This window comes from Macaca mulatta, chromosome 18 (assembly GCF_049350105.2).
Source record: "Macaca mulatta isolate MMU2019108-1 chromosome 18, T2T-MMU8v2.0, whole genome shotgun sequence".
Taxonomy (NCBI): domain Eukaryota; kingdom Metazoa; phylum Chordata; class Mammalia; order Primates; family Cercopithecidae; genus Macaca; species Macaca mulatta.
In genome coordinates, this window is record NC_133423.1 from 37,878,444 (window position 1) to 37,889,060 (window position 10,617).

A 10,617-nucleotide genomic window follows, 5' to 3' on the forward strand; every position below is an offset into this window, starting at 1 on the left:
TTTTAACATCAAAACTGAATAGGATTTGATACATGAGTGTTGCAGTCAGACAAAATCTCCAATCCAGACTCTCCATCATGCTATGTGACTTTGGGCAGGTTACATAACTGCTGTGAGCCTCAGTTGCTCTACTGTTAAAAAAAAAAAAAAAAAAGTATTGAGACTGAATGAAAGGATAAAAGCTACCATATACTGTAATATTCTAATGTATATAAAACATGTGGCACATAGGAAGTGCTCAGTAAATGTCAATTCTCCTTGCCTTCTATTAGGATGCCATGTGTGCACATGTGTTGGTGTGGTGTGTGTATATTTTACAGTAGATGAAATTTGGAAATTCCTCCCTGCCTGTATGTAAGTATATATACTATATCTGTATAAATACCCATATTCACACACATATTTTGTTTTTTGTATGATTCTACTTCTTATCAAATAAAATTTTAGAACCTTGAGAAACCCTTTAAAGCAGCCATTCCCAACCTTTTTGGCACCAGGGGCGGTTTCATAGAAGACAATTTTTTCACAGATGGAAGGGAGGGGGATGGTTTTGGATGATTCAAGTGCATTACATTTATTGTGCACTTTATTTCTATTATTATTACATTTTAATAACGAAGTAGAATCAGTGGGAGCCCTGAGCGTGTTTTCCTGCAACTAGACTGCCCCATCCGGGGTGATGGGAGACTGATAGATCATCAGGCATTCGATTCTCATAAGAATCATGCAACCTAGGCCAGGAGCGGTGGCTCAAGCCTGTAATCCCAGCACTTTGGGAGGCCGAGATGGGCGGATCACGAGGTCAGGAGATCGAGACCATCCTGGCTAACACGGTGAAACCCCGTCTCTACTAAGAAATACAAAAAGTAGCCGGGCGAGGTGGCAGCGCCTGTAGTCCCAGCTACTCGGGAGGCTGGGGCCGGAGAATGGCGTGAACCCGGGAGGCGGAGCTTGCAGTGAGCTGAGATCCGGCCACTGCACTCCAGCCTGGGCTACAGAGGGAGACTCCGTCTCAAAAAAAAAAAAAAAAAAAAAAAAAAAATCATGCAACCTAGATCCCTCGCATGCGAGTTCACAACAGTGTTTGGTCTCCTGTGAGAATCTAATGCCGCTGCTGATCTAACAAGAAGCCGCACTCAGGCAGTCATGCCGGCAATGGAGAGTGGCTGTAAATACAGATGATGCTGCACTCCCGGGCCGCTACTCACCTCCTGCTGTGCGGCATGGTTCTTAACAGGTGAGGGACTGGTTCTGGTCCATGGCCTGGGGATTGGGGACCCCCGCTTTAAAGGATATGTTGATGCATCCATAAAGAAAAAGGAATAACAAGCAGAGCTGGGTCTCAGTGGTTTGGAAACGAAATGTTCCTCTTTGCATATTTAATTCTTAAACATCTAGACCAGTTCTTTCAGTCTCATATCTAGGTTATAAATTAGCTATTCAGAGAGTTATGCTGCTATCTTTGTGAATGCCGTTTGGTAAATCTAGATAGTTGTTTGGTGGTTTTTCATTTTATTTATTTTTTTATTTATTTAGAGACAGAATCTCAGTCTGTCTCCCAGGCTGGAGTGCAGTGGTGCTATCTGGGCTCACTGCACCCTCTGCCTCCTGCGTTCAAAAGATTCTCCTGCCTCAGCCACCTGAGTAGCTGGGATTACAGGTGTGTGTCACCACACCCAGCTAGTGGTTGTATTTTCAGTAGAGACAGGGTTTAGCCATGTTGGCCAGGCTGGTCTCGAACTCCTGACCTCAAGTGATCTACCCACCTCGGCCTCCGAAAGTGTTAGGACTACAGGCATGAGCCACCACAGCCCAGCCTAGATAGAGAGATTTTGAATTAAGTGTCTCTTTTTCCACTAAGTGCTTCTTGGACAACATTCAAGGGTCTGATTACTAATAGGCAACCGAAGTTTGTTTTTCTTTTCATTCTTCCAGATAGAAAATGATATAAATACTAAAATACTATGGCAGATGAAAACAGTCTCTCTAGAAGAGCCCTAGATTCACTAGCATTCAACATGTTGCTTAAGTGAGACAGTGTTAAAAAAAAAAAAAAATGCACATAATCAAGCCCTCTTTAGTTATTGCATGTATTTCCCTGTCCGTTGTTTAATTTGAAGAGTGGCTTTTAATTTCGTGGAAGGATAGAAAAGTAGACCCTTGGAAATCCTAGGGGAGCAAGCAGGGCTTTATGAGTGTGTAACGTAGGCAGTCACACAGGGCTCAACACTTGATTTCATATTCTGCTGTTGTCTTGAAATTCTTAATTTTTGAACAAGGAAGCCCCACATTTTCATTTTGCCCTGGACTCCAGAAATTATTTAGCAAGTGCTGGAAACAAGGAAGAGAAGTAGCACTAAAAAGGACACTCATAAAACACCTGTATGTCAAGCACAGGGCTAAAAGCTTGAAACAGGTCATTTCATTCAATACAGTAGCACTAGAGGGTAGGTGTCAGCATCTTCATTTTATCAAAGATGAAACAGCCTAGGAGAGATTTACATGCTTGCTCAAGGCTATGAATCTAGCAATGGCAGATTCACTTTTCAGAATTTTCCACAGCGAATAATTCATTAACAATGTTTTCTCTATAGAGGAAATCAGTTAGGTCTGACCATTTTCCTCACTGCTTCAAACACCAGACAACTTGCAGTGGGGAGAATAAACATCCCTCAAACGTATTAAGAGGCACAAAAATAAAATTTACATAAGCTAACATGTGTCTCTTTGTTGTGGAATGTTTTAGGAAAAAAGGATTTTGGGGTTTAATTCTATAAATCGCTACTCCCAGTTTTAGTTAAGAGGATCTAATCTAGAATAACTTCAGGAAATAGCTATCTTGAGCTTGGGTCATAACTGTATATTTAAGTGCCAAATGAGGAAATCAATTTGAAGGCAGAATAGACATAATTAATTAAATAATAATACGGTCAAACAAAATTAATGGAGGAGCATGGGTTTGCAGAGCATGGCTAGTGGATAAAGAAGCTGGAGGCATTTTAGAGCTTCAGAAGTCAAGACATGCCAGCACAGTGGCTCACATCTGTAATCCCAGCTACTCAGGAGGCTGAGGAAGGAGGATTGCTTGAAGCCAGGAGTTTGAAGCTTCATTCATATATTATTATGCAACTGCACTCCAGCCTGGGCAACAGAGTGAGACTCCATCTTCAAAAAGAAACCAAGAAAGAAAGTCAGCACATTGTGAACTTAAGTACATTTAAAAGGATAAGCATGAACTCCCATGTCAGTGGAGGGTAAGAAATAGGCATTAGTGGTTACTTCTCTGCCGTTAGCCAAATTGGCCACATATGGCTCAGAGGAAGAACTCTAGACAATGTTCAAGGTCTTTCATATGAAGAATGTGAGGGTGTTTGTGAGTGTCTGTATTTTATGTTGGTGGGTGGCTAAGTGGGTAGAGATTGACCATGGAGTCAAAGGAGCAATTTGAATTGGCAAAGGCACAAAGGACTTGATTTTGTGAGGTCTTTGGCCTAATGCAGTCATTCTCAAGCAAGATGATTTTGTTCTCTAGTGGATATTTGGCAGTGTCTGGAGATATTTTTGGTGGTCACATCTCTGGTGTTGGAGCTCTGTGCTACCGGCATCTAATGGGTAGAGGACAGGGATATTGCTGAACATCCTACAGTGCAAAGACAACCCTTTATGACAAAGAATTATTCATCCCAAAGTGTCAGTTCGTCCGTGGTTGGGATACCAGTAGTGTCTACCCCATCTTGCTCCCAACTAGCCTCTTCAGATTAGGGTCTCCAGTTGTAATGAAGAACTGGTCTTCAGTTATGTGCTTTTAATTATAAATAGGACCAGGTTTGGCGACTCATGCCTGTAATCCCAACACTTTGTGAGGCCAAGGCAGGAGGATGGCTTGAGCCCAGGAGTTTGAGATGAGCATAGTGAAACTTCGTCTCTAAAAAAAAGTAATAAAAAAAAAAGTAACCAGGCCTGGTGGGACATGGCTGTAATCCCAGCTACTAGGTAGGCTGAGGTGGGAGGAATGCTTGACCCTGGGAGGTTGAGGCTTCAATGAGCTGTGATTGTACCACTGCACTCAAGCCTGGGCAATAGAGTGAGACTCTGTCTCAAAAAAAAAAAAAAAAAAAAAAGAAAAGAAAAACACACACACACACAAAAGAAAAGGAAAGAAAAGAGTGTATAAAAGAAGAAAATAAGTATTATTTAGTTGCTTTTCACTGTGGGAATTTACATTCTGATACTAAAAAACAAATGGAACGCATTTGCTAGAAAAGAAATTTAAGAAAAATATCCACGGCTTGGCGTGGTGGCTCACACTTATAATCCCAGCACTTTGGGAGGCCAACGTGGTATGATGAGGAGTTCAAGACCAACCTGGCCAACACAATGAAACCCTGTCTCTACTACAAATCCAAAAATTAGCTGAGCATGGCCCTTAATCCCAGCTACTCAGGAGGCTGAGGCAGGAGAATCACTTGAACCTGGGAGATGGAAGTTGGCAATGAGCAGAGATCCTGCCACTATACTCCAGCCTGAGTGACAGAGACTCTGTCTAAAAAAAAAAAGAAAAGAAAGAGAAAAAACTATCCACACTTTTATGGAGCTTATGAATTGCCCTTAGGGTAAAAGGCTAATGAGTCAGAAATAATTTGAAAGGCGAAGAGACTGAAACCAGAAAACACAGGCTTCAAAAGGTTAAAAGCAAAGTATAATTATGCTATGCTGGCTGTAGTACAATGTACATGTCCTGCGGTATTTACTTACCTTTCATCTACGGGTCTCAAACCTTTAGCATAAACATTTCAATTGTCATAAAGAAACCTTTTTTTTTTTTCCACCATCACATTGCACACCATAACTGCAGTTTGCAGTTTCAGGTTTACTCTGTGTGACCTAAGAGTATCTGCTGCACACCATGTGATTGGGGCTAAAAGAAGGTTTAAGATGCTGGTTTTTCTAACAGTCAGCTTCTTGCTCTGACTTTTCTTTGTGGTGCTATAGAAGTCTGGTGAAAAGCCTGCATAGTCATTTCAGTAATGATATTTTAAATGTTGTTTGCCAGGGTGTGCTCAATGGACCTAGCCTTGTCATTTTGGATGGAGAGAGGTGCAGACCAATGTGATCACAATACAAGTCATTTGGTCCTAGTTTGTAAATAAAGTCTGCAAGGTTCAGCCATTGAAAGAAAGAAACTACGTGGTGTCATGTAGAAAGTGCAAGCAGATCAGTAGAGATCAGGTATACTGTTTTAAATTTATAGATATTTAACTTTATTTTGTAAAGTACCTCTTTATCTGATTGCAAAAGTAATTCATTATTATTATATAGAATTTGCAAAACATAGGCCTTAAGAAAACAATGGAAATAGTCTGTAATAATCCATAATCTTGATGCTCAGAAAACCATGCTTTAATCATTTTTTCACAAAGCATGACAAAAAGAAAGTTGCGGGTTTTTTTATTCTTTTTTTCCGAGACAGAGTCTCACTCTGTCGCCCAGGCTGGAGTGCAGTGGCACGATCTCGGCTCACTGCAACCTTCACCTCTTGGGTTCAAGCAATTCTCCTGCCTCAGCCTCCCAAGTAGCTGGGATTACAGGTGTGCACCACCATGCCCCACTAATTTTTTGTATTTTCCACAAATAAATTTGTGTATTTATTTACCAAACCACAAAAACCACTATAAGAGGCATTGCCTAAATAAATGACACAGAAAACCTTCAATCCATTTATTTATTTTTAATGTTAATTTGAAGAACATGAATAAAGACAGTCTCAACTTCATCTTGGAAATGCTAATAAATTTAACCTAATAATCTCCATTTTTCTGGTTTGAGATTAATATAAACTATAAAGAAAAGTAATGCTTTTATTTATAGGACTTTTTCTTACTGTTGCTTCAAATACTTTATTGAAGTACTTATTAATCCTAAAATTACTGCTTCTGTGTCTACTTAAATTTTTTTTTTCTTTTTATCCATTGTTTAAGAAATCCTACTAAAACAAAAAGGTATAAGGCATAAAGTTAAAATCCTTCCTAATCCCTACTCCACCTTGAGGTGACCATTGCTAACAAAATTTGATGCATTTCATACTTTTATTTACAATATACTTAATATAGGGAAGATACAATGAAAAATATTCTAATTCACATGAGTGTGATCACACTATATATACTATTTGCATTAGACTTTTTTGCCTAGTATACCTTGAACATCATTTCCTTTCAGTGCACAAAAGTTTACTGCATTCTTTTTAATGGCTACATTGTTTTACCAATTCCATAATCATGGACACTTATTTGTGATTTTTTGCTGTTACTGGTAATGCTGCAGTGAACATTCTTGTTCATGTATCTTTGTGTCCTTCTTTATGAGTTTGATCCCACCCTTCCCTAAGACAGATGGAATCTCCTAAAATTCTATAATGTTATATTTTCTAAATTCTCCATCATAATAATATATTAGTTTTTCAATAATAAAAAAAAAAAAGAGGTACAGGCTGGATGCAGTGGCTCACACCTGTAATCCCAGCATTTTGGGAGGGCAAGAAAGGAGGATTGCTTGAGTGCGGGAGTTCAAGGCCAGCCTAGGCAACATAGCAAGATCCCATCTCTACAAAACTTTAAAAATTAGCCAAGCATGATGGTGTGTGCCTGTAGTCCCAGCTCCTCAGAGTCTGAGGTGGGAGGATTGCTTGAGCCTAGGAGGTCCAGACTACAGTGAGCTATGATCATGCCACTGCACTCCAAACTAGGCAACAGAGGGAGATTCTGTTTTTCAAAAACAAACAAAAAATGGGGTACTTAAAAAATTACATTAAAGTTAGATGTCTATAAATTAAACACAGTGTGCCTGATCTATGTTAATCTGCTTGCACTTTCTATATGACATCAAGTAGTTCCCTTTCTCTCAATGACTGAAACTTGCAGACTTTATTTATAAGCGCATTATGACACATGAGGCCTGTCGGGTCTACCTCCAAATGTTCTCTCAAATCCCTCTACTTCTCTTTGTCTGTACTGACACTACCCCCACACCTGCCCCCAATCTATATACATACAGTTATCTCTGGCTTGGCCTACTGTGCTGGGCTCCTAATATCTGCTTCTTACAATCTGTGAGCCTTAGGACAGCCAGAATAATCTTTTAAAAATGTAATATCTAGTTGCCTTTTCCTGCAAAAGAATCCTTCAAAGGCTTCCTACAATACCTAGGGTAAAAATCAAACCCTTTGCTCGCCATGGTCCTCAGGCTCCATCTCTTCTCTACTTCTCATAGCAAGTGACCATCTTTTCCCACACTTGGGCTGCTCTAGCCCCTTTTCTTTCTTTCTTTCTTTCTTTTTTTTTTTTTTTTTTAGACGGAGTCTTGCTCTGTAGCCTAGCTAGAGTGCAGTGGCACCATCTCGGTTCACTGCAACCTCTGCCACCTGAGTTCATGTGATTCTCCTACCTCAGCCTCCCGAGTAGCTGGGATTACAGGCATGCACCACTATGCTTGGCTAATTTTTGTATTTTTAGTACAGACAGGGTTTTGCCATGTTGGCCAGGCTGGTCTCGAACTCCTGACCTCGGGTGATCCGCCTGCCTCAGCCTCCCAAAGTGCTAGGATTGCAGGCATGAGTCACCACGCCCGGCCTCTAGACCGTTTTCTATTCTGGGTGCATATATTAGTTATGGGTTGGATACCCAGAGGCCAGGAGAGCCAGTGGTATAGTTTTAGTCTGAACCAGAAGGCCTGAGAACCAGGAAAGCCGATGATGTAAGTTCCAGCCCAAGCCTAAAACGTCAGGCGAAGACTGATGTCCCAGCTCAGACAGTCAGATACAAGGTGCAAACTCTCCCTTACTCAACCTTTTTGTTCTGTTCAGGTTTTCAGTGGATTGGATGACGCCCATCCACAGTGGGGAGGGAAAACTGTTTTACTCCGTCTGCTGATTCAAATATTAATCTCATCTACAAACACCTCGAAGATACTCCCAGAATAATGTTTAACCAAATATCTGGGTCCACCATGACCCAGTCAAGTTGACACATGAATTAACCATCACAGGACAATTTTCTGCCTCCAAATCATCCTGAAGTTTGGAACGTTTTTCACAGAACTGGTTTGTTCTCTTTTTTGAGTTCTCTGTTCAAATGTCAACACCTCATACTGACCTTTCCAAACTGCACTGACTCAGAAGGCCTCCCCCAGAGTTACCACATTCTCTCATATCTTGCTGAGTTTCATTTATAACAGTTATCCCAATATGTAATTATCTTGTTTATTTATAGCTTACTTGTTTTTAATGCCTCTCTCTTCTATTACAACATATTAGGGTGGAAAATTTGTATGCCTTGTACTTTATTAGAATCCACCAAAAATATACTTGCAGTAAATAAATATTATTTCTTTCTTGGTTTTTTTTTTTTTTTTTTTTTTTTTTTTTTTGAGATGGAGTCTCGCTCTGTCGCCCAGGCCAGAGTGCAGTGGCACGATCTCTGCTCACTGCAACCTCCGCCTCCTGGGTACAAGCAATTCTCCCACCTCAGCCTCCCGAGTAGCTCGGATTACAGGCACATACTACCATGCCCAGCTAATTTTTTGTATTTTTTTAGTAGAGACCCAGTTTCACCACGCTGGCCTGGCTGGTCTCGAACTCCTGACCTTGTGATCTGCCCACCTCGGCATCCCAAAGTGCTGGGATTGCAGGTGTGAGCCATCCCACCTGGCCAACAAATATTATTTCAACGTTGGTGGAAAAATTGGACACCTGGAAGATGTCAGATTTTAAAGTCTGTTATAAACAAATTTTCCTTACCAAAAAATTCCAAACACCGTATGTAGATAAGCCCTCCTGTGGGAAGGCTAATCTCCCCCTTTCCTAATCTCCCCTTTTTTGCTGGTGGGCTAGACATAGTGACTGGCTGCTGAAGAATAGAGTATAGAAGGAGAAGAATATGCCGGGTGCAGTGGCTCACGTCTGTAATCCCAACACTTTGGGAGGCCAAGGTGGGTGGATCACCTGAGGTCAGGAGTTCAAGACCAGCCTGACCAACATGGAGAAACCCCGTCTGTACTAAAAATACAAAATTAGCCAGGGTAGTGGTACACGCCTGTAATCCCAGCTACTCGGGAGGCTGAGGCAGGAGAATCGCTTGAACTCAGGAGGCGGAGGTTGCAGTGAGCCAAGATTGCGCCATTGCACTCCAGCCTGGGCAACAAGGGCAAAACTCCATCTCAAAACAAAAAAATAAAAAGGAGAGGAATAGGACCAGCCTCAGTGGCTCACGCCTGTGATCCCACCACTTTGGGAGGCCAAGGCAGGTAGATCACTTGAGGCCAGGAGTTTGAAACCTGCCTGGTCAACATGGCAAAAACCCATCTGTACTAAAAACACAATAAATTAGCTGGGCACAGTGGTGCGCACGTGTAATCCCAACTGCTTGGGAGGCTGAGGCAGAAGAATTACTTGAACCCGGGAGGTGGAGGTTGCAGGGAGCAGAGATTATACCACTGTACTCCAACCTGAGTGACAGAGCAAGACTCTGTCTCAAAAAAAAAAGAAAAAAAAGGAGAGGAATAGTAAATTTATAGTGGAGAAATCTGCAGTCACTAACTTAACCAAATAACCACATGGATGTATCCCTTATAAAAGGTAATCAGAAGGGCACAGTGTTGCTTCTGTGGAATTCTCGCCCAAAATGCATAACCTCAATCAAATCACAAGAAAACATCCAAATTGAGAGGTGTTCTACAAAACCAATGTTCATCAAAAGTGTCAAGGTCGTGAAAGACAAGATGTGGCTGAGGAACTGTCCCATATTGAAAGACATTAGGGAAACATGACAACTAAAAGCAATGTGACATTTGGATTAAATTCTGAAACAGGAAGAGGACATTAATGGAAAAAACTGATGAAAATACAAATAAAATCTGATGTTTATAGAAATACATTAATTTTGGTTTCTACTTAAATTTTGTTTTTTAAAATAATTTTTGTAAAGATGTGGCCTTGTTAGTTGGCCAGGCTGATCTCAAACTCCTGACCTCAAGTCCTGGAATTATAGGCATGAACCACTGCATCCAGCAATGTTAGTTTCTTAGTTTTGACCAAAGCGACAGCATGGTGATGTAAAATGTTAACAACAGGTGAAACTGGTGAGGGGTTTATGAAAACTCACTTTATTATATTTGCAACTATTCTCTAAACATAAATTTATTCCAAAATAAAAAGTTTATTTAAAAAAATCACAAACCAGAATCTAAATAAACCACAATAGTTTTTTCAAGTCTTCACAAATAAGAGAAGAAAAAACTAAAATAGGAAGTCCCTCTAGAGGCCAGATGCTGTGGCCCTGGCTCATGCTTGTATTCTCAAGCATGAGCAGGTAGGCAGGTAGGATGGGGAGTGGGCAGTCGAGGCGATGGTGTCCTGAGGTGGGAGGTTCAGCTGAGCTAGGGAAGGTCAAGACTACAGTGAGCCAAGATTGCACCATTACACTCCAGCCTCGGCAATAGAGTGAGACCTTGTCAAAAAAAAAAAAAAAAATTTATCTAGAGAAATACTTATATGTTGCTACGGGTACTCAAAAGTGTAATATAAACCCTGCCTTTTAATGTTACTAATATAGACATTTGATA